The 26,850-nt window shown below is 40.2% G+C and overlaps 1 protein-coding gene across 1 annotated transcript in view; it reads left to right on the top strand.

Moving 5' to 3' along the window:
- The first annotated feature begins 294 nt into the window (after nt 1–294).
- Nucleotides 295–26,850, top strand: part of LOC118814840 (nucleus accumbens-associated protein 2) — a 74,561-nt gene continuing 48,005 nt past the window's right edge. Inside the window, exon 1 of the mRNA XM_036580652.1 lies at nt 295–471. The gene's annotated coding sequence lies outside the window, so the exon portion shown is untranslated. The remainder of the gene's footprint in view (nt 472–26,850) is intronic.

The following is a 26,850-nucleotide window of genomic DNA, read 5'->3' as shown; positions in this document are numbered from 1 at the left end:
GTCAGTCTGAGGACCCATTTCTCCATGCAAAGAAGCCTTTAAGCATGCAAGTAGTTCTATATAGAGAAGAGAACCACTCCCTTCACTAAAGAACCCTTGAAGAACCATCTTATTTGAGAGTGTACAATACAGCAGGGGTTCTAAAAGAATTTGAAAAGTCTTCTTCTTCTTTCCAGCAGGGCCCACACACCGCACAGCCTGTGTCTTTAAAAAAACAACACTCCCTAAACGAGTGGAGAATGATGTCAGGCCAGTCCATGTGAGCCGCAATCACTTCCTGGCCTGACTGAGAGAGAGAGAGAGAGCGAGAGAGAGAGAGAGAGAGAGAGAGATGGGGGCAGAGCAGCTGAAGTGAAGCTGAGGGCCGTGCTAACAAACCCTGGAGAAACTTTTATCCGAGAAAACAGCAGCAGCAGCAGCAGCACGGTAGCCCACCGGCAGCTTTCTTTTATGGAGGAGCCACAGAACTGGGTAAATACCTCTAACGTTCCCCTCTCTCTCTATGTCTCTCTCTCTCCCTCTCTCTCTCTCTCTTTCCCCCCCCCCTTTTCTGCTTCGGTCTCTTTAGTATCGTCGCTTAGGGTTGCCATATTTTATTTCCTAGTTCTGCTCCATATTAATGAGTCTGAGCTGCTGGCTGAAGTTGGCTTCCTATTCGCCAGGCTTCTCGTTCGAATTTCGAATTTCCCCGTTCCACCTTAAATGGTGCAGCAGTTACATTACGGCGCCTCAGGCGCCGTAATGTAACTGCTGCACCATTTAAGGTGGAACGGGGAAATTCGAACGAGACGGCAGGGCGAACGAGAAGCTGACTTCAGCTTCGTGTTTCGCATCGACTCGACAGGCTAATGGCAACTTCGTACCCCCTAAAAGAATAAATAAAAATAAATAAATACGCGACTGATGGAATGTGGGCTAAACCGTGAAATGTCTCGCGCTGCACCGCGCGGGTTGCATAGCGTTGCATGCTATGGAATGTGCTCGTTGCGTCACTAAAGCTGCAGTGTTGTTATATACTCCATATGAATATGCACACATGCAGCTCCGCTCCGCTCTGATCTGCGCACGAATCTGGGCCATCGTGCTGGACGTTGGAGGCCGGTCAAGTGGTCCACTACAGCCCAGACACACAGCACAGATCGCAGATCGCTCAAAAGTTGCCCTGCAACAAAAGTTAGCCAGCGTCCCATCCTAAGAATCAGGCATTTCTGTACCTTTCAAGGGGAAGTCCACCGATTTTCCAAAAATTCTGCACAGATAAATGGCTAAGATGTTAACAAAGTCATTCAGAGTGGTTTGGTGGGGAATGCTGTTCACAGTGGTGGTGATAGGAACCGGACGTCCACCTCTAAAAGCTCCCTCACAGAAAGTTTGATGTCTGAGACGATAGTTTTGTGATAAAGTTTAGGCTTAAACTGTATTTTTATTCCATGTTTTACTTCGTTCGTGGTGGAGGGATACTTGCAGGGTGTTGTGAGGCAAAATGGACCCCAAATAAACTTATTTTTTCAGATTGATCACTATTTTATCATCATCAGCATTACATATAAAAGCTCAGTAGACAAGTGTAGGTTGAATGGTGGTTTTGGATAGTAAATAAAATGACCATATTTGTGTTGTAGTCATGGTGACTCCTCGTTCCTATCAGCAACACTGTAAAGTAATCTGAACCATTTCACAGCAAACCACTCTGAATCACTCTGTTTACATCTCAAGGATGGAATTTTGGAAAAATTGGTGGAATCCCCCTTTAAGCATTCCAAATGCACTCACTAGTCTGGAAGCTAAGCTCTGCAAAACCAGCTTTTGAGTTCACTGTTTTTGTGATGTCACAAAAAAAAACTCATCCACATATCCACCTATTCTGCCTAATGCAGGTTTAGTCCTGCCCACTTACGTTAAAGTTATAAGCTTTGCTTTTTGAATGAGGCCAGCCAACCAGAACATAGGTCATTTACATATATCAGCCTTAAAGGGACAGAGATAAATGCAAAGCAGGCTGGTTAATTCTGAACCTTGCAGAAAAGTCACATGCTTCACTAGTACAAATACCACATGTGAATAATGTGATGTGAAATGGCACATGGTCACTTTTATTTACATGTGAAGTGTGCAAAAAAAAAAAAAAATGTGAGAAGAAGTGATGGCCATTTTCGGTGTACAAGACCACACAAATGTCATGAGCGGGCCTTAAAAAAGTAGGATGGGCGTTTTAACAGTATAACACGGACTGATTTGAAAAATGCTCCGAATTAATGTTTTACTTAACGCCACATCCTTCAAACTAGACACTTGCCAGCTGTAATAATGTGGATATGTTCATGTAAGTTGATTGATAATGCTATATTTGCGATATTTGTGATAGTAAATGTTGCCTAATGCCGTGTAGACCAGGGTTTTTCAACCACTGGGCCGTGGACCACAAGCGGTGGTCCTCGGACTAGTACTGAGGAGGAGCCAGTGGTCTGTAGAGGGCCAGTGATGGCACTTTGTCACAAAAGTCAATGAAAAGATTTGACTTAATAACAACAATAAACTATAAAATGTTCCCAAACAGCAAACAGTGTTCATAGAAGTCATGCAACAGTGGTGCACAGATCATCCCTTGTCTCTAGAAACAAAATACACTGCCCAAAGTTTCAACTGTCCACTCGCGAGTGAAAAATTTAGCTGAATTTACCACAGTTCCATCTGATTTCAGGCCTAAAACAAGCCTATGTTTGCCTTATTAGTTGATATTTGATGTTCAGTGATGTACATCATATGTTGTGCCATCCAAAATGGTGAAAGTTGCTGTGTTAAAAATTTCCCAAAAATGAGTTTGGTCCCACTTTATATTAAGTGTCTCTAATAACCGTGTAGTTACACATGAATAACATATGCAACAACACTGTAACTACAGATGATTTAGCCAATGTTACAGATGGGTTACAGAAGTACAGCCTATGTAATTACACAAGTGTATTTTATCGACACACTACAGATCAGAAGTCTTTTCCAGCAGCTAACGGAAGTATATTTTACATAACAGTATGTTTATTTTTAGGATAATTACTGTGGAATAACTGTGTTGTAACAAGGTAACCTAAGCACTTCGCATTGATTATACCATTCTGTAATTACACTGTACTTTTATAACATTACAGGAACTTTCCTGTAGTGTAGTGTTAAAGTTACACTTTATAATAAGTGGACAGTTCCTGTGTAGTTGTTATGTAGGTACTGTGTAATAATGGAGTGGTAATATAGACATTGCTTTGGGGACTCATATAATTTAATGCAACTCATTAATTAATTAATGTCACAGAAGTTCCATGTTAAGATAAGGGGATGTCTGCTGTTCTGTCACATTACAGAATGGTTTAAAGCTGAAACTGGTTACAGTGTCACAGCACTAGCAACATAAACGCTAGCTAAATGTTAGGAAAGCTGGCAGATACAGAGTAAGTAATGTCTTAATGTACGTCATTATATACTTCCTTATACTGCTGGAAAAAACTGCTGTTCCAGTCTGATTACAAATGTAATCACATTTTTGTTATTACCATTGTGTAATTACATGAGAGAGAATAGGCTGTTACTGTTAATTGTGTAATTACATAAGGTGTACTTCTGTAATCCATCTGTAACAGTGACTAAATCATTAGTAGTTACAGTGTTGTTGCATATGTTGTTCACATGTAACTACACAGTTATTAGAGACACTTAATATAAAGTGGGACCATGAGTTTTTGAAGCAAAAAAGTTTTTTGGATTTTCCTGTGGGCCTCCATGCTTTCTAGTGATAAATAGGTGGTCCTTGAGGTGGAAAAGGTGGTATAGACTGTAGCTAAAGTGCTAAAGTTTGACTATCTTAACCTGGCTGTGTATTACAGTCAGTGTTATCAGTATAGTGACTACAGTAGCGAGGAATGGAGCTAACACAGACCCACGCAGTGATACTTTTGAGTTTGTGAAGTGAGAGTCTTTTTCACGAGCCTGGTGAAAAAGTGGTTTAGCTGGAGAGTTTTTAGCCTGTGTTTGTTGAGTTAATGTTGATTCAGGTCATGACTAACTTGGAGAAAGGAAGTTTGGTCATAGGAGAGAGTGTATAGCTTCACACAACCTGATGACCCATGCGTGTGTGTGTGTGTGTGTGTGCATGTGTGCGTGCACACTGTCTGGTTTCCAAGACATGTGACTGTGCACAATGCTGCCTTTCCTATGCAACTCGCATGTGCTCTTCATGGCATTTCCTGCATTCTCTCTCTCTCTCTCTCTCTATCTCTCTCTCTCTTTCTTTCTCTCTTTCTCTCTCTCTTTCTCTCTCTCTCTCTTTCTCTCTTTCTCTCTCTCTCTCTCTCTCTCTCTCTCTTTCTCTCTCTCTCTCTCTCTCTCTCTCTCTCTCTCTCTCTCTCTCAGTCGCCATCAAGAAGTGACATAGATTAAAGGAATACATTGACAAAAAATGCTCCAAAATCCTCCACATTTGGTGTCTGAAGTTGGCGTCTTTAGCTTTAGCACTGGAGCTACGAGGCTAATGTAGCTAACAAGCATTATAATTAGAAATAAGTTGTTAGATGATCATAAATAGACTTGCTTATGTGGTTTCTGGCACTATATGATACTCTTATCCCGTGGCGAACTGTGACTGTTAGACATAGGTTTGCAGTTCGGGCCAAAAAACGAGGGAACACCTGTATGATAATGCTAGCACCCATATGGAGTTCTAGCACTAAGCTAACAGCTATTCATATGAACATTTTTTCCTTTGTAAAAGACTTTCCATGTATTTCTTTTGACATTTACATATATTTGAGCTTGTATGTGTCAGTTTTACAGTGACTCTTTCAGTAAAGAGTGCTGGTTTAGAGCTGCCGCCGCCGCTACTTTCCATTCCTAATAACTTACCCACAACCTGCTCAGACTATGGCTTGTATTTACATTCAGCGAGTATGTTTACATGCACTCCATAATCCGATCATAATCAGATTTCTGCAGTTATCTGATTTTTCAAATGGTCATGTAAACAGCACACTCCGATTTCTTAGATGGTAGTAAGGTCTAGAAATCTGATTAAGGAATCTGATAAAGAGAGCTGGATTTTAGCTCAGTAGTCAGATTTCTCAGTGCTGTAAACTCTTACTCTGATTTCTTTCCGATTTCTCAGTCTGCACATGTGTGAAAATAGACAGCAGTATCGGAAATAAGCAGCGTTGCTGCGAGACGCAGCAAAACACTTTTGGAGCGACATGGAAACCAACGATAAAGTGACGCAATATGTTAAAAAAAACAACAGCATGAAGTTTGAGTTTTATGTTATGTTCACATCACGTCTTTGAGTTTATTGGTCGGTTGCAAAGCAAAAATCGGATTACTGACCGACTCATGTAGACCCGGAGTTTGGTTCTTCTGAAGATTGATTCTTCTGTCACTTTATGTTGGTAGTTAAAGGGCACATATCGTGGAAAAATTTCCTCCATTTTTTGTTTGATGTAGTATATAAGCTTTCAAATCAGTCATTACTCAGTCTATACAATCTATATGGAAACTAGGCTACACATATAGCTCATTCTGTGGTGTCATGAATACCAACACATTTAGAAATGCCCACTTTTTTTAGCCTACAGCAGTTTAACTCCTCACGCTTACCCTAACGTTTCTACCCAGACTGCTTTTTGAATGAGGCACAGAACAGAGCAGCCAATCGGAACAAAGGTCATTCACAAATCTGAATCTTATAGATGCAGTAATGAAAGCAGCCTGTTGAGCTCTAATGGGTAAAGAGATGTTGGAACATGGTCATGTAAAAATCAACACAGGCAATGTAAGAGACGTTCAGGGAAGAAATGAAATAAACGTAGGAGATGGGCACTTTAATCTAACCAATCAGGTCTTCAGTTCAGCCCCTGAAGTCCTAACCAATGGGAGAGCTTGCTTAGCTGTATCTACCTAGATACCACAGAGAAAACAGTCCTGATTGGATAATTTTATGTTGGCCATCTCAAACATGTAACCCTTTTGTTTCAAACCAAAACTTAACAGTAAAAAAAGAGTATTGTTGCATGATTCTGCTAAAATAAACATGAACTAAAAATTGCAGACGTACTTTTTTTATTTCACAGAAACCTTTGGCCTTTTTCGAAATCAGCATGGTGTGGAAGTATTGCTGAAGTGATGCTAATTGTTTTCTATAAGCTTATATGATTACTTGTTAGCTACATTAGCCTTTTAGCTCCAGGGCTAAAACTAAAGAAGCAGACTTCAGGCACCAGATTTTTCATTGAACTGTGCCTGTAAGAATACATTGCTTTGCCATATGCGTGTGCGTCTGTTTCTGCCTTGGCACCTTATCGTGCTTCATTCCACAGAGTATGTGTGGAGGCAGTAAAGGTTTAGCTGGTTTGTGTGGAGCGTTAGCACTGTAGCCAGGCGTTTGGGCCCACAGGGCACACAGCAGTATTAAATACAGCTGTTACATTAGCAAGGAGTAGAACTTTATACACACCAGACTCGTCCAAGCTGCCTTTATGAAACTCTTCAGCAACAAAGTTAATATTTATATAAACTTTTATATACAGTTAGCTTTAACCCCTCAAACTCTAAGAGTCCGTATGTGGGTCCACTCTTCAGTTTGTCATTCTCAGAACTACAGAACTGACACATTAGTTTTATAGTGATTGCTGAATAATTCATAGCAGTTGCTGAATAATTCATAGTAGTTACTGAATAATTCATAGTAGATACTGACAAATTCATAGTAGTTAGTGAATAATTCATAGTAGATACTGAATAATTCATAGCGGTTACTGAATAATTCATAGTAGTTGCTGAATAATTCCTAGTATATATCGAATAATTCAAAGTAAATACTGAATAATTTATAGTAGTTACTAAATAATTCATAATAGCTACTGAATAATTTGCCCTGCGATGGACTGGCGACCTGTCCAGGGTGTATCCTGCCTTCCGCCCAATGACAGCTGGGATAGGCTCCAGCACCCCACCGCGACCCAGAAGGATAAGCGGTTTAGAAGATGTATGTATGTATGTACTGAATAATTCATATTACTGAATATTCCATGGTATACACTGAATAATTCATATTAGTTACAAAATAATTCATTGTAGACACTGAATAATTCATACACATTGCTGGATAATAAGCCTTATGATTGGTAACATAAAGATAAACATAAGGTTCAAGGCGTGAAAACGTAAATGTCATCTCTGTCATATCAAAAGTTAAGTTTTTTTTTTTCTTTGGAAAACACCAGTGGCAGTTTACATTGTGTGAGAATTTCACAATGAATCAACCAATAGAAATGATCCAAACAACATACGTTAAAGTTATAAAGTTCCCAGTTTGGAGATACGACAGAGATGCTGGGTATGGTTATGAATTTATTTAGCATCTTTTAACACTCAACATTGGGACATTCAGTGAAAAGCAAGTTATTTTCAGAAATAACCCGTACGGATGTGCAGCCAGCGTAGTCAAGCTCGTGTCCTCCGGAGTCCGAGGGAATTTGGTCATCTGCCCTGCACTCCGCTCAGCCTTTGTGTGTTCTCACACAACATACAAGGCCATGTTTTTCTTTCTCAATGCAAGCCTTTAACAACACCATCCTCGGCTTGGCTGGCTGCCAGCCCCGAGATGACGTGCAACAGCTGTATTTTTGCAGCGTGTCCCGGGTTGCCCTCCGCAGGCCGCACACTACCAAACATTCCGCATGGGGGGCTGAAGAGGCCGTGCCAAATGAAGTGGGGCTTTAAGTTTACTTTACATGCCGTGTCCCGCTCTGAACCCTCACAGGCCCCCACGAAACCCCACCATGCCCCCCCTGCTGACACCACAGGATGCTGTTCTTACCCACAGCCGTTAGACTAGGTTCTGTAATGACTCTATAGGCTTTACATTGAGTTGCCAGCGTTTTGAATGGCCTGCATGGTGGGAAACTGGATTTTCTTCACTGTTATTAAATAAAAGAGTTTAACATAGAATGTAGACATAGCTAGCATTTCACTCTCTGGTCTGTACAGTCAACAAGTGAAAAAACAGCCCGTTTTAAATTCATTGTTTCAGCTTATTTACATATATCCGCCTTTTCAGCCCAGTACAGTTTAGCTCCGCCCAGCAAAAGTTATAAGGAGTGTTTCAGCCTGGACTGCTTTTAGAAAGAGGGAGCCAATCAGAACAGAGATCATTAACATACATCAGTCTTAAAGGCACATGAACGAAAACGGCCTGATTAATTCAAAAACATGAAGTTTGGAGAATGGAAACTCTTTTTTCTACAGAAAACCACAAAGATGTCATGAGCGGATCTCAAAAACAAAATATAAAGAAAGTGTAGGGTATGGGCCCTTTAAGTACACCTACCTTCTATCTGCACCGTTTTAATTAGAAACACCCACCCAGGCTTTCGGATTGTGATGGAGATCTTGGGAGAGTCACCTGGTCGAAAATGTGACTATGAGGTGACTCATATATCGATAAATGCTATTTTCACAATATATTTTTGTGAGGTTTACTCCTGTATTTTGATCTTTATCTGTGTCAATTACAGATAATACATTTTTACACTTCATAAGCTGGTAAGAAGACACACTAAGTAGGTTGAATAGCTGCCTTTTCTCTGTTAATTAATTAAAATATATGATTTAGGTAGTAAAACTTGCATTTAGTCATCAGCAGGCAGTATATAATAGGGTAGTGTGACTGCTACCCATCACATGTTAGAACAGCCTTAAACAAACATTTGCCAACGAAAACATATCTGTTAAACGTCGTCTGTGTCTTCATAGCTGTTGCCAAATATCTGAAGTTTCTCAGTTTGATATGTCCTCATGCTTTAAGCTTCTCCAGTTGTAAACTGTCAGAAAATTCACATTTGGTTCAGGGAAATAACACAGAACCCCCACCAAGTTCAGTTTTGTCTCTCTTACAAGGGGTCCAAGACTAGCCCCCTCAATTTGAACCCTGCACTGTATAGGTTTACAGTTACCGACTAGTCCGTCTATCGCTGCACAGTTAATCAGCCCCTATTCCGTCCATCAGTGGGAAAAGACCACCCACTGCAGAACAGTATCATTTGGATGGTGGATCATTATATACTTATTATATATCACTGTTGTTGGAAGAAAACCTCATATCTCCAAAATGGTAACTTTGACAGGAAAAGGAAAAAAACAGCTTTACTTTTAATGTAAGTCTATGGAACCAGACTTTTTTTCCAAGTCATTTTGGTCCATTCTTCATAAAATTTACACACAATGTAAAGGGCAATAGGCATTTTCAAATTATACAGCAGCGATATATATATATTTGTATATATGATACTGTGTATAATTTTTTTTTGCAGATACATGCATTAAATCTAATACGATGTTCTATACAATTTGTACAAACGCTGTAAAAATTAAGACATTTTTGCTATAGATGATTCCGTAATAATCATATACAGCAAAGCTATATAACATTGGTAAGCTATAGGTAAATGAATATCAAGTGTTACTCATATTCAAAAAGCAGTCACTAAATCTTTGTAAAATAGCTATTCATAGCAATTTTGTGACAAGATAATATAACAAATATAAAAAATAAATATCATGATTTCTTATCGTTCCAAAAATATTCTATATTGTAAATATTGTTTGGCTTCTGGTTTATAACATTTCAATCTACGCTGTATGAGTTATTATTGAATAGTGTTTATTAATATGACTAGTGATTCCGTACTTGTGGATGGTGGTGTATGTCATATGTAAAATACTATCATATCGCCACTGCCTGAACAAAACCTTGTGTCTCAGTTTTTTGTCATGTTTTATGTTTTATGAATAACGGACAAAGAGAAATGTTCCAAAATGACTTGTTACATTAACTAACATTGAAAGTTAAGAAGTTTTTTTCTTTCTCCTGTAAAGTTACTTTTTTGGAGATACAGGATTTTGTTCAGACAGTGACGATATGCTACAAAGTGTGCTGTATGGTCATTGAAAACTCATCAAGTCTGTCTTTCGCTCCTCGAATGGAGTGACTTTGTTCATTCCGATCAGTAATTACACCTCCAGAAGTCCTCAGACTGCTAGACTTTCTTTTTTTGTGTGTGACATGCCGTCGCTTGTCTTGTGGCCGGCCGGTCAGATGGCTTACTTTAGGCGGTGTATATGAAATAGTCTGAGCGAGGCTGTTATGACAGGTCGTATGACATGTTTATGACACATTATAACAAGCACGTCGAGGGAGCGTTTCCACACCAAACATCTATACCTCACAGTCGTCTCATGTGAGCTGTGTTTGTCCTTTTTTCTTCTGTTGTTTATTCAAAGCTGGCCAGACTCACGCTGCTTCTTGGCCCGTGCGGCTGCCCTGGCCCGCCCGTGTGAAGCCAGCGTAGAGCCGAGTGTTCGTTTGCTCTCTTTGCTGACACGATGAGGCAACGGGACGACGGCGGCCACGGTTCATGGTGCAAGGCGGCCATGCACACTTTCAACAGCTCTGTGTTTGTTTGGAGCAGTTTGGGTCATCGAATCAAACCAAAAAGTCAAGAGCTGTGGTTAAAGTGAACACCAATGTAGTGGATCAGCCAGGGTGCTTTATGTGGCTGAGTGTCGCCTCTTTAGTTTTGACCTGGAGGTGCAAGTCTAATGTAGCTACCAAGTAATAATAGCGTACACTCACCGAGCACTTCATTAGGAACACCTGCACACCTACTCATTCATGCAGTTATCTAATCAGCTAATCGTGTGGCAGCAGTGCAGCATATTAAATCATGCAGATATGGTCTGATCTCCTGGGATTTTCTCACACAACAGTCTGTAGAGTTACTCAGAATGTTGCAGTAAAGAAAAAACATCCAGTGAGCTCCTACGTTCTGTGGACGTAAACGCCTTGCTGATGAGAGAGGTCAGTGGAGAATAGCCAGACTGGGTCGAGCTGACAGACTACAGTAACTCAGATAACCGCTCTGTACAACTGTGCAAAGGCTTCTCAAAACACACAACACGTCAAACCTCGGGGTGGATGGGCTACAACAGCAGAAGACCACATGGGGTTCCTCTTCTTCTGTCAGCCAAGAGCAGAAAGCAGAGGCTGCAGCGGGCACACGCTCACCAAAACTGGGCATTTGAAAACTGGACAGTCGACAGTTGAAAGTCAACACATAGCCTGGTCTTGATTTCTGCTGAGGCAGGAGCCAGAATTTGGCACCAACAGCATGAATCCGTGGACCCAACCTGCCTTGTGTCAGCAGTCCAGGCTGGTGGAGGTGATGTAATGGTGTGAGGAATGTTTTCTCAGCACACTTTGAGCATGTTAATACCAATCAATCATCGCTTGAATGCCACAGCCTGTTTGAGTGTTGCTGCTGATCATGTGTTTTCCCTTCATGACCACTGTGGCATGCGCCCCACCCCCTGTGCCCCGATGACAGCCCGAACGAGAGCCGGCATGTAGGAACGAGCTCTCGTTCCCTCTCAGCTCAGGTGCGCACGCTGATCTGAGGCTGATCTGGCTGGATCGTGAGTGCCTTTTAAAAAGAGCTGGGAGGGGAGGAACGAGAGTTTGTCGTTCCGCCTCCTCGTCAGCGCCCCGGGCCGCAGCTCGTCCGCCTGGATCAAACGTGAGGTGGAGTGAAACGGCTTTGCTGTGGAACAGGGGGCGTGGCCCAGGCGGCGGAGTTTGGGACTGGCTCCCTGCCTTTGTGCCTCTCGTGGCCGGCATCGTCGTCTTCCTCCTCCCACCGTCACTCGCATCCCTCGGCAAAACTCGGGCTTTGTGCTCTGTCCCCCACTCACTCGCGGTTCTCCCCCCGCTATTCTTGCGGGGCTTCGTTCTTGCTCGGGTTCTCGAGTTCGGGCCCCACCTTCCTGCCGGCTCTTGCGGCCATCATCGGGGCCCCGGGGGGCGGGTGCATGCCACAACTGCAATTTACCATCTTCTGTTGGCTACTTCCAGCATAATGCACCATGTCACAAGGCAAACTGGTTTAATGACCATGACATTGAGTTCAGTGTTCTTTAGTGGCCTTCCCAGCCACCAGAATTGAGTCCAGTAGAAACCTTTGGGATGTGGTAGAACGGGGGATTCACAGCATGGAAGTGCGCCTGAAAAATCAGGAATTGCATGCTGCGATCATGTTAACATGGACTAGAATCTCAAAGGAATGTTTCCAACATCTTGTGAACGTGCCATCAAGATTGAGGCTGTTTGAGGCCCAGTATCAGTATAGCGTTCCCAGTAAAGTGCTTGGTGTAACTAGCAATTAGCACAGAGCTAACTGCATGCCTTGATCAGCATTTTCCTCAAAGCTTGTCAAGTTGTTAGGTATTCTTTAAATAGACTTGCTTATGGTTTCTAACGCTGTATAACACAGTTAGAGTCCTATGCAGAAGTGTGAGACCCCTGGTCACATGACATGTTTCGTTGATTTACTGAGTGACACACAGAGAACACACTTAAATCCGGCGTTTTCCTGCAAACTTATTTGCTGAACTTAACATATTTGGAAAAAATTGAAAACATAAACTGTGGCCTGTGCAAAAGCTAAGCTATGGTGATTTGAATCGAGTGATAAAGTTAGCTCAGTGCTAATTGGTGAGGTATAAGCTTCCACTACTTGTTAGCTACATTAGCCTTTTTAGCTCCAGTACAGCTAAACTAAAGAAGCAAACTTCAATCACAGATCCTGGCTGACCTACGACATTTGGGATGAGAGCGATACCTGTGAAAATGTGAAGTTTGAGACTGTGGCAGTGTTGTTTCACCTTTAATCGAGGAGACGCTGCCTGATGCGAGCCTGCTCTCATATGTGACCTGATGTGCTATTGTGGTGGTAGTTTTTTTACCTAAATAGGAAGCGTAGCAGGCCGTTCTTCTGACGTGCCTCCAAGGGCCAAAAGTTCAGGAGGACACGGTTCCTGCCATCTAATATTCAGCCGGTGTTGTTCGGAGTGCCTGAACCCTCACTTGGCGTGTATTAATAGTAACTACGCACCTCTCACTATGTGTACTATGTCATGAGATCCTGGCATGTAATACTCAAACAGAGCTCGCTATACTGTACATCATATTAAACCCTGCTGAAGAAGTAGGAGCATAAAAATGCGTCGTGATGCATCGATTCTACATTATTCTTGTATTTTTCTTTCCCCTTGAGCTCCATATATGATGATAATGCAAGTTTATATGCCGAAAATGCCATAATTCTTTTTTACATGACCATTTTCCAACTTCTCTTTATCCCTTTGAATTAAACAGGCTGTGCAGTTAAGACTGATATATGTAAAAGAGCTTAGTTTTGATTGGCTGCTCTGCGTTGTGCCCTCATTTAAAAAGCAGTCCAAGCTATAACTTCACTATGAATGGGCTGCTTCTGGCAAATGTAAAAAGGCAAATATATGTAGATGTGTTGGTTTTTGTGACATCACAAAAACAGTGAATTCAGAACAAGCTGTTTTTTGCAGCTTAGTTTCAAAATATGGCCTGAGAAGTGAATGTTTTGAAAACTGTCTTTAAACACTACACAAACTCTTTTATTTAAAAAAAAATAATAATAAAAAAAGGAAGTTTTCAGGATACACGCACTTTGATAGTGTTCAACAGAGTTTGCACTTTTTTTATTCTCAGACAGTTGGAAAAAAAATTAAAATGTAATAATAATAATAATAATAAAAAGGTTTTGTGTTTATTGTTTATTTTTGTTCCATTACTATGTAAATAGTTCAGTCACATTTGTGTATTTAAAAATAATGATGAATTATTTACATAATCTAATCGGTTCATCATAATTATTATTACTATATATTATTATTATTATTATTATTATTATTATTATATTAATATACTGAAAAAATAAAACCTAAAAATACAAAATGTGCCAATGTTTTTGCACAGGTCACATTTTATGTTTACCTTTTTGCTCCCATTATGTTAAATTCAGCAAATAAACAGTAACTGTGCAGCAAAATGAAATAAAAACGTATTTTCACTGGAAAAAATCAACAATAACATTTGTCCAGGGGCACCCAAACTTTTGCATATGGCTGTATGTAGTCAACATAATCACAATAAATGTTTAATAATTAATAAACACAATTTCAAATATTTCTATTTCACAAGCCATAAAGTTGGTTAAGCCATAAATTAATAGAGGTTTTATTTTAAAATGGATTTTATTAGTAACACAATTTCTGAAAAATGCAAAGACTAAAAATGGTCTGGCACATAAATGATACATTCTGTAAAATGCAGTTGCCAGATTTATCTGCTGAGGGGGCGGTGGGGGTGGGCGGGGACACTTCTAAACCCAAGTTCTGTTTGTACTGTACAAAAAAGAAAACATTAAAGAGCCATATTGCCCCGATAGTGGGGTAAGATGCCCCTTTTAAACTTTCTTGTGTGCCATTGAAAAACAAAACTGTCTGCTGTTCCAGTTAATTTCCCTTAGCTGGGCGTAGGTTTATCATCACACTGTATGTGATAAACAGATATGGAGCAGCTTTACAGTAAATGGACATTGTTCTGGGGGGGCATTTCCCCCACTTTCCTCTCCGTTTTGCTACGTATGTGTAGTAGTGAGCCGCGCTCTAAGCTGCAGTGAGATGGTGTAAGTTATTGAGGTATTGCGGTAACGTGTGGGTGTAGTGTGTTCACGCCTTTCCTTTTGTTGGAGGATAAACAGTAACTTATCTGTCCCCATATGCTTTTCTTTTTTCGTGGAAAACCTGTTCACCCGCGCTCGACTCATGATTCCGAGTACTGAATTTAAAGGAAAGCTCCCACACGGATTCCACTCGGGGGTCAGAGTGCAGCGTGTAACGTGTGTGAAGCGTGTAACCAGTCAATCTTGGGATGCTTTCCAAGAAACGCAGCATCAAACAACAAAAACGTCCAAATTTCAGATTGTAATTTTTTTTTAAAATGTACATATATGTGTGTGTGTGTGTAATGTGCTATATCTTTTGTACAGGCTACATTTTTTGTTGTATTTTTTCCAAAATGTTAAACCTCATTTGTCGCAAAATTATTTTAATTTTCTATTGATATTAGCCTGTTATACCATCAGCTATGCTACAGCCCCCAGCTTGCACTGCAACATAATGTGTGCTCCCACCACCTCCCCAATAAGGATCTATGGGACAGCACCACAAAAAACAAAACAAAACAAAACAAAGATGCCAGGTGAACGAGCAGTTTTAAGAAATCTACTGTACATTGGGAACATTTAAACAGGTTTAACAGTGATCTGTAACTAATTAGTCTATTGTTTTATATAAAACAATCTGTTTTTATTTAACATTTTTGAATTGTGTAAGTATTCATTGCCTATTTTTTGCTGCTGTAGTTTTGCTTTATTTTGAATAAACAATGGCCAGTTTGGGTCTTGGCAGAATGTTGAGTAAAAAAACTAGTAACTACACAGCTGGCCCACATATTCATTGAGATTTGGCCCTTGTAGTGCACATCAATTTACATTTATGGCATTTGGCTGATGCCTTTATCCAAAGCGACGTCCAATTTGATCGGTTTACACAGGTGGGTGAAGGTAGTGTTAGGAGCCTCGCCCAAGGACTCTTATTGGTATAGTGTTGGGTGCTTATCCAGGCAGGGATTGACTCCCAGTCTACAGCATAGAAGGCAGAGGTGTTACCCACTACATTGTACCAACCACAATTTGATCAGGGGTGCCCAAAAATGTGCATATAATTTATATATGTAAGTGACCTCTGTTCTGATTGGCTACCATGTATTGTGTCTCATTTAAAAAGTAGTTCGCATTGAAACACTCCTTATAACTCCAGCTTGAATGGGCTTGAATTTATTTTGTTTACATAACACATCACAAACTTAAAAAAATAACATTTTGACGCTGCTTCATTCCAGGTGCACAAGGCTGTGCTGTTGTTGAAGCTTTCATTAATGGGCATATTTCAACATTAATCGCTGTCAGTAGATGCTAATTGTACGCAAATGTATTGATGGTTGCATGTTTTAAAAGATAAAATATGAAAGAATTTAAAAATTCAGTTTGGTTGAGTAGGTTCAATTTAAAATGACGACTCAGACTGGAGAGTTATGAAATTTCAGCCTGAAGGAAAATCAAAAAAAGGGATTATACTAGCACCACCAACTGCAGTGCGGCAAATAAATAAAACGTTCATGTGCAGTCGTACTGTAATAAAGTGTAATAAATGTAAAGACAGTAATAAAGTTCAATCTAGTTTCAAATAATGAGCAGTTCATTGTCGGAAACCCTTCAGTCTGAAGGACGGATTGCAGTGTTACATGCACCAAATGCGATGGTTAAAGGAAAGAGGATAAACAACTCTGCGACCATCTTGGCAACGCCACCGGGCAGTTATTTCCAGTCATACAAGACCAGACTTCTATTTGTTTGAATGGAGAGAGAGCTAAAAACTCAGAACTCAAGGCCAAATTACCGTTTCAAAAACATTTCTGAAATCTCTGATGAAATCTGACAAAAATGTCATAAATGGTTTATAGCGTTTGGCTTAAATAACACACAAAAATGTGTTTTTCCATGTTGTTTTGGCTACTTTGCTTGTGCAGATCTCCGCAACTGAGGGAGGCTCTTTTTAGTGAAAGGCAGGTCCATAAACAGACGCCATGTTGAGTGTTACAAGCTTTTCCGTTCATTTTCCGACTAGTGACCCGTCTCCTCCTTTATAACGTCTCAGCTAGCACAGTTTGCATAGCAAGTATACTAGCTAGCATGCTAGCTGTTACAAGTTGTCAGCTAGCTAGAACTGTGAAGTGCATTACAGTTCACATTCTTTTAATACTTACCAGAGAACTTGTAGAGAGGAGAATTACCACTCTTAATGTCCTCCGGGTTTCTCAAACACTAGAGGGCGCTCCCAAGTGAGTCCAAAATGAATGGGTTAATATGGAGCATTTGAGCAAAATCATAGTTTATAAATGCTTAAACATTTTTAATGTAAAAGAATACAATCATTTCCTGAACACAGAGCAGCATAAAACATTTTATCACTGCTGTTATGTTTTAAGCGCTTAAACTTGAGTTATAGGAGTTTAAAACGGCGCCTCATGTACGTTCATAACGTCAGTGAGCGCGAACAGCCAATGAGCTGCTCCGCTCGCCAACCAATCAGCACTCAGTAGCAGTAATACTAGCATCCCGCTGCCCAAAACACGAAAAAATATGAAATATTTAGGTGAGTTTTCTTTGTTTTTTTAGTGAAATACATCCTTCTACTTTCTAAAATTAAAGGAAACTTTAACTTCTCGTTTTTAGCCATTTAGCTCTATTCACTCCCATTCATTGAGGACTTGCTCTTGGGCGCCCTCTGCTGTTTTGCAGTCATGTTTTTGATATAACGGGGGAAATAGGAAGTGGCCAAGCTCCTCATAAACCGGCTCTGTACTTACTAAAACTTTAGCTGGATTAGCTGCTCGCTAATAGCTTATGTACTTAAGCTTGCTAGCTTACGTGCTACATAAACAACATGCTAACCAACCATTTCTAGTTGTTTTGGCTCTTTCCTTTTGCTCTACCCTACAGACTGAAGGTTTTTCTGAAAAATCGTGTTAAACCTGACAGGTTTTTGTCAGGATTCACTTTTGTGCAGCGCAGTATCTGCAGCTAAAAACAAAACAAAGCTAAAAATTCTCCTCTAAGGACTCAAGACTCGACTCGGATTCGCTCTTCAGAGACTCAAGACTCGTCTTGGAACATCTCTGGATGTTAGGATGGGATATTTATGTCCGAAAAACTTTAAAAGGTTGTAAATGAACTGCAAACATAGCTAGCATTTAGCAAGAGTAGCGTTCTAACAGGTTCTTTCGAATATTTTTCTGTTTAATTTGTAGTAACATTGTTACAGTAGAGTAAATAAACACCCTGATTTTGTAATATCAAAAAATAAACATATATATATTTTTAAATAGCGTGTATTAAGCTACGATGTTAACGTAGCTTCATGCCGAGTTGCTAATGTTTGTGCTGGTGTTGAAGGCTTTTATTTGTTTTGTACAAAAATGAATAGTGTGAGCCTCTCAGCTGCTCCGTCAGCAAACGTATCAAATTCACCAAAATGCTGTTACAGTAAGTAAATAAAGTGAAGTAAGTGGCCAAACTGTGTGACATTAAGACATTTTTGATGTATCACAGTGTATTAAGCTGACGTTCTATGGCTGCTTTGTGCTAAACTCTGTGTGTGCAGGGCTGTGGAAGTTGGCCTTTGTGTGTGTGTGTAGATATGATGAGAGTTAAATTAAAGGCTCTTTTCTTCTCCCCCCCACCCTCCCCTCCCCCCGCTCTGTGTGAGATTTCTGGTAAGTGACATGGCTGGCCTTTGGCATAACGCCTGGCATGATCACATGGTATGGATGTCACGCCAGTTTGTGTGTGTGTGTGTGTGTGTGTGTGTGTGTGTCTGTGTGTCTGTGTGTCTGTGTGGGAGGGAAGGAGAGAGAGAGAGAGATACAGAAAGTAAGAGGGAGAGAGAGAAAGGGGGGTGAGCTAGACAGAGAGAAAATGAGTGTGCGTGTCTGTGTTTGTGCGTGTGGGATGGAAGGAGAGAGTGAGAGTTTCATTTGTTTCATTTGTTTAAAACTGAAAGAGTGAAAACATTTCTTTTTGGTTACTGAGGTTTAGATTAGGGTTAGACTTCTTATTACATACAGATAGTAGATAATAGACTTGTATATATATATATATATATATATATATATATATATATATATATATATATATATATGACATTATTGTGTATAGATGTTTACGTATATACTTACATTTGTATAATACATATGAAACATATTGTTATGACATACTACATGTTTACATTTATTTTTATACACGTTATATACGTTACAGTATTTTATATACACGTAGACATTTATATATATGTGTACATATATATATATATATATATACACATATATATAGATAGATAGATAGATAGATACTGTCTGTATCGCCATTTTTATCGTTTTTCAGTTTTTGACATAATTTGTAAATGCCAGCTGCCCTTTACAGTGTCCCAAAATGTCATGATGAATGGACCACCAGAAATGCTCCAAAAGTGCTTGGAAAAAAATCAAGTTCCATTAACTTCCATTCAAAACTAAGAATGTTTTTTCCTTCCCCTGTGAAGTTAATTTACATATATAGGCTAATACGTATAGGATGTATTATTACTGCATATAGATACTTGCAAATATATAGTCAAGTCGCAACAAAACCATGTATCTCCAAAATGGTAACTTTACAGGGGCAGGAAAAAACATACTTTACTTTTAATGTAAATCAGTGGAACCAGACTTTTTTTCCAAGTCATTTTGGGTTGTTTCTTTTTTCAAATTATGTCAAAAACTGAAAAACGACAAAAATTGAGATACGAGGTTTTCTTCTGACAGGAGCAATAATATATATATATATCAATGGGGCATATTATTATTGCATATAGATACTTACATATATAATACTTACATATAATGTTATGGGACATATTGGTACATATAGATACTTGCATATTGTCATTGCTGGTACAAGGCCTTCAAAAATCTCCATTTTTGTCGTTTTTCATTTTTTAATGTCATTGAAAATGCCTGTTGTTTTATACGTTGTGTCATAATCAGAAGGCCTATCACTGTTGTTGGAACAAAACCTCGCATCTCCAAAATGGTAAATTCACAGGAGAAGGAAAAAACATACTTTAATAGATACTTAGTCAATAGGACCAGAATTTTTGTTCATTTTGGGCCGTTTCTTTTGGTCCATTCATCATGAAAATAAGACATAATGTAATGTCACTGTATAAAAATCAGCCGTTTCGTGTGACTTTTTCCGGAAGTTTGTGCACATTTTTTTTCCTTTCCATCCGCCATAAATGAAAGTTCAGCCCTTCCACAGAGAAGTGAAAGCGTGTGATGGGTGTGAATGAACACACACTGTTGTGAGTGAGTGTGTGTGAGTGTGTGTGAGTCATCTCCACTCGCAGCTCTGGAAACGCAAACACTGGTGTAACTGTGATACAAGTGTGAAGAGTCATAGAATCATAGAATAGCTAATAAACTGCTCTGTCAGTTCAAATCTTTGTATTTAGGATTAATGTAGCTGTTCTGCTGCAGAAGCTGCGCTGATTCTGAAGGCTTTCGTTTATATTGTACAGCTGTATTTGAACGGGGCATCAGCAGTTTAAGGGCTGCCAGTGGACAGCAGCCTTACTCAGACTGACTGGTGATCGCATATTTAAAATATAAATCAAAACGGATGTAAACGTTCTGTTCAGTTGAGTGACTGGTTGTTTGCATTTGGTCATTTAAAAGGTTTGTTTGAGTGAATATTGGTATATTGTCCCATAAAATAGGGGTATATAGTATAATATGTGACTTAGAAGAGCACAGAGCTCTGTCTCAACATCAAAGTAAACATGAGTCTGACCAATTCAGTTCAACCTGATCATTATCAATAGGTTTAAAACAGAACAACATTGTATCATAATGTATCATGATGTTGCATCATGATTAGCATGTTAGCTTGTGCCTAGTGTGTTAGCTTGTGCCTAGTGTGTTAGCTTGTGCCTAGTATGTAAGCTTGTACCTAGTGTGCCTAGTGTGTTAGCTTGTGCCTAGTGTGTTAGCTTGTACCTAGTGTGTTAGCTTGTGCCTAGTATGTAAGCTTGTGCCTAGTGTGTTAGCTTGTGCCTAGTGTGTTAGCTTGTGCTTAGTGTGCATGGTGTGTAAGCTTGTGCCTAGTGTGTTAGCTTGTGCCTAGTGTGTTAGCTTGTGCCTAGTGTTAGCTTGTGCCTAGTGTGTAAGCTTGTGCCTAGTGTGTTAGCTTGTACCTAGTGTGCCTAGTGTGTAAGCTTGTGCCTGGTGTGTAAGCTTGTGCCTGGTGTGTTAGCTTGTGCCTAGTGTGTTAGCTTGTGCCTAGTGTGCCTAGTGTGTTAGCTTGTGCCTAGTGTGTTAGCTTGTGCTTAGTGTGCCTAGTGTGTTAGCTTGTGCCTAGTGTGTAAGCTTGTGCCTGGTGTGTTAGCTTGTGCCTAGTGTGTTAGCTTGTGCCTAGTGTGTAAGCTTGTGCCTGGTGTGTTAGCTTGTGCCTAGTGTGTAAGCTTGTGCCTGGTGTGTAAGCTTGTGCCTAGTGTGTTAGCTTGTGCCTAGTGTGCCTAGTGTGTTAACTTGTGCCTAGTGTGTAAGCTTGTGCTTAGTGTGCCTAGTGTGTTAGCTTGTTCCTAGTGTGTTAGCTTGTGCCTAGTGTGTTAGCTTGTGCCTAGTGTGTAAGCTTGTGCTTAGTGTGCCTAGTGTGTTAGCTTGTGCTTAGTGTGCCTAGTGTGTTAGCTTGTGCCTAGTGTTAGCTTGTGCCTAGTGTGCCTAGTGTGTTAACTTGTGCCTAGTGTGTTAGCTTGTGCCTAGTGTGTAAGCTTGTGCCTAGTGTGTTAGCTTGTGCCTAGTGTGTTAGCTTGTGCCTAGTGTGTAAGCTTGTGCCTAGTGTGTTAGCTTGTGCCTAGTGTGCCTAGTGTGTTAACTTGTGCCTAGTGTGTTAGCTGTGCCTAGTGTGTTAGTGTGCCTAGTGTGTTACTTGTGCCTAGTGTGTTAGCTTGTGCCTAGTGTGTAGCTGTGCTAGTGTGCCTAGTGTGTAAGCTTGTGCCTAGTGTGTTAGCTTGTGCCTAGTGTGCCTAGTGTGTTAGCTTGTGCCTAGTGTGTTAGCTTGTGCCTAGTGTGTTAGCTTGTGCCTAGTGTGTAAGCTTGTGCCTAGTTTGTTAGCTTGTGCCTATTATGTAAGCTTGTACCTAGTGTGCCTAGTGTGTTAGCTTGTGCCTAGTGTGTTAGCTTGTGCTTAGTGTGCCTAGTGTGTTAGCTTGTGCCTAGTGTGTTAGCTTGTGCTTAGTGTGTAAGCTTTTGCCTAGTGTGTTAGCTTGTGCCTAGTGTGTAAGCTTGTGCCTAGTGTGTTAGCTTGTGCCTAGTGTGTAAGCTTGTGCCTAGTGTGTTAGCTTGTGCCTAGTGTGTTAGCTTGTGCCTAGTGTGTAAGCTTGTGCCTAGTGTGTTAGCTTGTGCCTAGTGTGTTAGCTTGTGCCTAGTGTGTTAGCTTGTGCCTAGTGTGTTAGCTCTTGCCTAATGTGTTAGCTTGTGCCTAGTGTGTTAACTTGTGCCTAGGGTGCCTAGTGTGTTAGCTTGTGCCTAGTGTGTTAACTTGTGCCTAGTGTGTTAGCTTGTGCCTAGTGTGCCTAGTGTGTAAGCTTGTGCCTAGTGTGTTAGCTTGTGCCTAGTGTGCCTAGTGTGTAAGCTTGTGCCTAGTGTGTTAACTTGTGCCTAGTGTGTTAGCTTGTGCCTGGTGTGTTAGCTTGTGCCTAGTGTGTTAGCTTGTGCCTAGTGTGTTAGCTTGTGCCTGGTGTGTTAGCTTGTGCCTAGTGTGTTAGCTTGTGCCTAGTGTGTTAGCTTGTGCCTAGTGTGTTAGCTTGTGCCTAGTGTGTAAGCTTGTGCCTAGTGTGTTAGCTTGTGCCTAGTGTGTTAGCTTGTGCCTAGTGTGTTAGCTTGTGCCTAGTGTGCCTAGTGTGTTAGCTTGTGCCTAGTGTGTAAGCTTGTGCCTAGTGTGTAAGCTTGTGCCTAGTGTGTTAACTTGTGCCTAGGGTGCCTAGTGTGTTAGCTTGTGCCTAGTGTGTAAGCTTGTGCCTAGTGTGTAAGCTTGTGCCTAGTGTGTTAGCTTGTGCCTAGTGTGTAAGCTTGTGCCTAGTGTGTTAGCTTGTGCCTAGTGTGCCTAGTGTGTAGCTTGTGCCTAGTGTGTAAGCTTGTGCCTGGTGTGTAGCTTGTGCCTAGTGTGTAACTTGTGCCTAGTGTGTTAGCTTGTGCCGTAGTGTGCTCACGCTCGTGCCTAGTCTCCAACTGAGAACTGGTGTGCAGACTGCAGGTCACATAGCAACGCAGTCGCGCCTGGCTAGTAGCTAACGAGAAGGCCCAGATTTAAGACGAACATTTGGAAACTAATCGACTTGTTCGCATTTATAAGCAGCGCACTTGGTTTCCTTGTTGAAATGACAAAATGGCTCCTCTTAACATTTGGGTTGTGACTCCTGATCTAACCTGGCTTTTAACGCAGAGGGAGCCGGTCGGATTTCCCGCTCATCCAGTTGTGTTTTTGTTATGTGCCGCCACAGACTGTCTGGGCGCTGCACGTACCCACTTCCAAGTTCCGCCTTTAGCGTTCCGTAAACATTACGTTATAAATAAAAAATTTAGAAAATCGATTTTTGACATTTGTGAATCGATTCAGAATCGTTCACGTCCGCATCGCGATGCATCTAAGAATCGGTTTTTTCCTCCCCAAACCTAGTGCCTGGTGTGTTAGCTTTTGGCTAGAATGTAACTCATAGTGGAAAAAAATTTAACTCATAGTGGTACATGGCCAACTGTTGCGTGAAACCACGCAAACGTTGGCATGGTGACCTGATTATCAGAGGAGAGCTTGAGCAGATTATATTCTCTATATAAAAGGCAGGAGGACTCTCTGTGGTTTTTTATTTTGTTTTGTGTAATACAACTTCATTTGGAATTCAACAATGAGATGTTTGGCGTTCATGGCTCCTGAAAAAAACTTGTTCTACCACGGTTGATGGCAGAATTTGGGAAAGTTGAGCTTTTGCCTTGCGGCTCCATTGAGGTTATCCGGTTTGCTGTCGCCCGTCTACTGAACACATGTAAACGCATTTAACGAATTTAAATTTTAACCGAATCATTATCATTAGTATAAGGTATGTAACAAAACAACACAGAAACACGTGTTTTTTTTTTTTAGATCAGATGAAAGCTTTAAGTGCTGTTTATCTGATGGGGACAGTTTTGGTGTCTACCAGGTCTTCCAGGTGGTTATTAGGAGTCCTGTTTTGGAATTGGATTTGGAAACATTTGTAAATTCCAGCTACTTAGATCATTTATTGTAACACACTTCTGTATAGCACTAAAAGGTGACTTGAGCATTTATTACACATCTGTAATGCAGGCCATAACATGTTACCCTGTTATCTGATGCTCTACACGTGTTCCCTTTTTTGGCACCTTATGTGGTTGTAATGTGATTTTTGTTCTTTCCCTCCAGGCTGGACGACTAAATAACCATGTTGTCATTTTGATCTAAAGTGTTAGACATGCTCTAACACGGCCCATGAAATCTAAACTTTATATTTTACTCTGAGCAGAATTCCACATTAAAGATTTAAGGCATCTCCTCGGAGCAGTTTTCTACTTCTTTTATTTCCCCCCGTTTGTTACGTGGACAGTGTCCAGTGCGCTGTATGTGCTGCATGTGTCCTTTGCCAGATTTCTGGTGCAAATCCAGGAGAGAGTGGAAAAAGCCTGGAATCTGAGGAGGCCACAAATCCTCTCCTTCTCCTTCTCTTTCTCCTTCTCCTCTCCTGGGCCTCATGAATTCTCTCAGTTTATACATTAAAGCGATAGTTTGGATGTAATTTGTGCACTTTCTACCCTTACTTTAAATGTTGTCAGTCAGCCAGAACATTTGGTTCTCTCTTTAGTTTTGCGCTGGAAGAAAATCTACAGTATGCAAATGTTTTGGCACCCCTGGCTGCCATGTTCTGTTGATTTTAAGGTAAAAGCCCCAGGCAACCTAAGTTTCTAAGCAGGTTAATTTTGCTTCTCTGGGCAGACAATATACATATACCAAGTATATCTGGTCAGTAGTGTAACAATGCTGAATGAATGGACATTGTCATTTTTCCAAGATTCTCCTTTCTTGATGTAAACTGGGTGGTCTTAATCTTGGGTAGTGAGTGCGTTTGCAGTATCCTCACCAATCTCAAGGCTGATGTGGCTCATCCCACTAAACCTGTTCCCTGTGTCTTCTTCTCTCTGTTGAAGTTGGAGAAATTTACCACAAGGAGGCTAACCACAAAGCGAAAGCTAAAAAACCGTTCATTCGTTCATTCTTTCGGCCATGCCAGCACTCCCTGGATGCAGATCCGGCAGTAAAGAACCTTCTTTAAGGGCATCACCATATAAATGCTGGACAGTGTTTTAGTGAGTGGATACAGCGGGGTCTGTATATGCAACACCACCTGTTTCTGTCAAACGCTTTCCACTCAAATCACCGCTTCACTCGCACTGTTGTGTTTAGTTCTGTTTCAGTGAATGAAGCAGGCTGGAAGTGGTGGGTTGAGGGCTGTCAATCATGCATGCTCCTCAGAATATTAGGCCACTCCTTATCAGATAGATCTTATAATAGGACTGGGCAATATGACAGTATATATGTTTATTCATAGCATTCGATTACGTCATTTAGAAGACCATGTCGCCATTTTGGTAGATAAGTTGTGACTCGGACTGAGTTCATCACTGTTGCTGCATTTACAACCCAGCAAGTGGATAAAAACCAAGTAAAATAGACCTGAATGACCACTAAAAAGATTTAAAGACGTGTAGATGTTTTAGATACAGTCTCCAAAAACACTACGAGAAGAAGATTTGCTATATTGGTGGACTGGAACCGTATAGCCTGCATATCTCCAGAGTTCAGAACATTCCAATGTGTCATATTTTATTAAAATGAATAAAAGTGGCTACAAAAGCTGCCAAAGCTCATAAATAATAAATTCATACATAGATATTAAGCTTAAGTCAGCTTCTTATTCGCCAGCTTCTCATTTGAATTTACGATTCCACCTTAAATGGTGCTGCAGTTACACCGAGGCGCCTTAAACGTAGAATGAATTTCGGAAGTTTGTGAATACAAAGCCGATATCAACTTACCTCAATAAATGATCCTCAATCAACAAATACCCCAAACTTTTGGTTGGGGATGTTTAACTGTTACTGAGCAGATAATGTGCAGCACAGTGAAGCTATAATCAGCCAGTGGAGCTGTTGAACGTGTCTCATTGGCTGATCTAACGCCACGTCCCAAACCACACATTTCTGTACTTCACCTGCTACACTAATGAGTGCACTTCTAATGGTATATATACTATTTTTTGCATACTATTTAATGTGCTAGCATGCGGACTGGAACGTGAAAATAAGGACACAGCAGAGAATCTCAGCCATTTAGATTATAGCTTTTGTTTGTCATCACTACAACCACAAATCAAATAAAATCAGGTCAGCACGCTCAAATACTCTGGTTGTTGAGCTTTAATAATTTAAAATGGTTTAAAAATGTGTTTTACTGTCTTTGCTGGATTAGTTATGGCTTTGTTATCTCATTACAAACAGCATCAGCACTGCTGAATGAACTTGAAGTTGACATCCAAAATGGTGGCGATTGTGGTCATATGGTCAATCGTGATAAATTATGTCACAATACAATACAATATGCTTTTCTGAACATATTGTGTGTGCTGTCAGTACTTGTAGAACACAAACCAACTGCATGAGTCATTTTAAAGAGAGGAAAATTAGTCCTGTTTAACTGGATTTATTGCCAGATATTGAATAAAAATCGTTTTATTCACCGTTTTTTCATAGTATTTTTAAAATGTAGCGCAACTGGTTCTGTTTTTCCGTTTGAACTGCACAGATGTGAAAAAGTAAATATTGTGGAATATTGTGTATTGTGAAAAAAATAAAATAAATAAAAAAATATATACACATATATATATATATATATATATATATATGTAGGTAGATATTAGATATTCAGTGTGACACACTTTTAGTATCATACAACCATTTTTATTAACTTACACTTAAACTATACAAGGAACACACTGTTAAGAGTGTTAATACACAATTGTAAAATATGTAATTCAGTCATTTCATGTTGATTTTATAGGGACAGAGACACAAGCATAGAAAATTGCAAAAGAATTGTCTGATGCCAGATAACATAGAATTTATAGTGAAATGCATATTTGCAGTGTTTGTCTCTAGAT

This window comes from Colossoma macropomum, unplaced genomic scaffold (genome assembly GCF_904425465.1).
Source record: "Colossoma macropomum unplaced genomic scaffold, Colossoma_macropomum, whole genome shotgun sequence".
NCBI lineage: Eukaryota > Metazoa > Chordata > Actinopteri > Characiformes > Serrasalmidae > Colossoma > Colossoma macropomum.
This window is presented reverse-complemented; position numbering and strand designations above follow the sequence as displayed.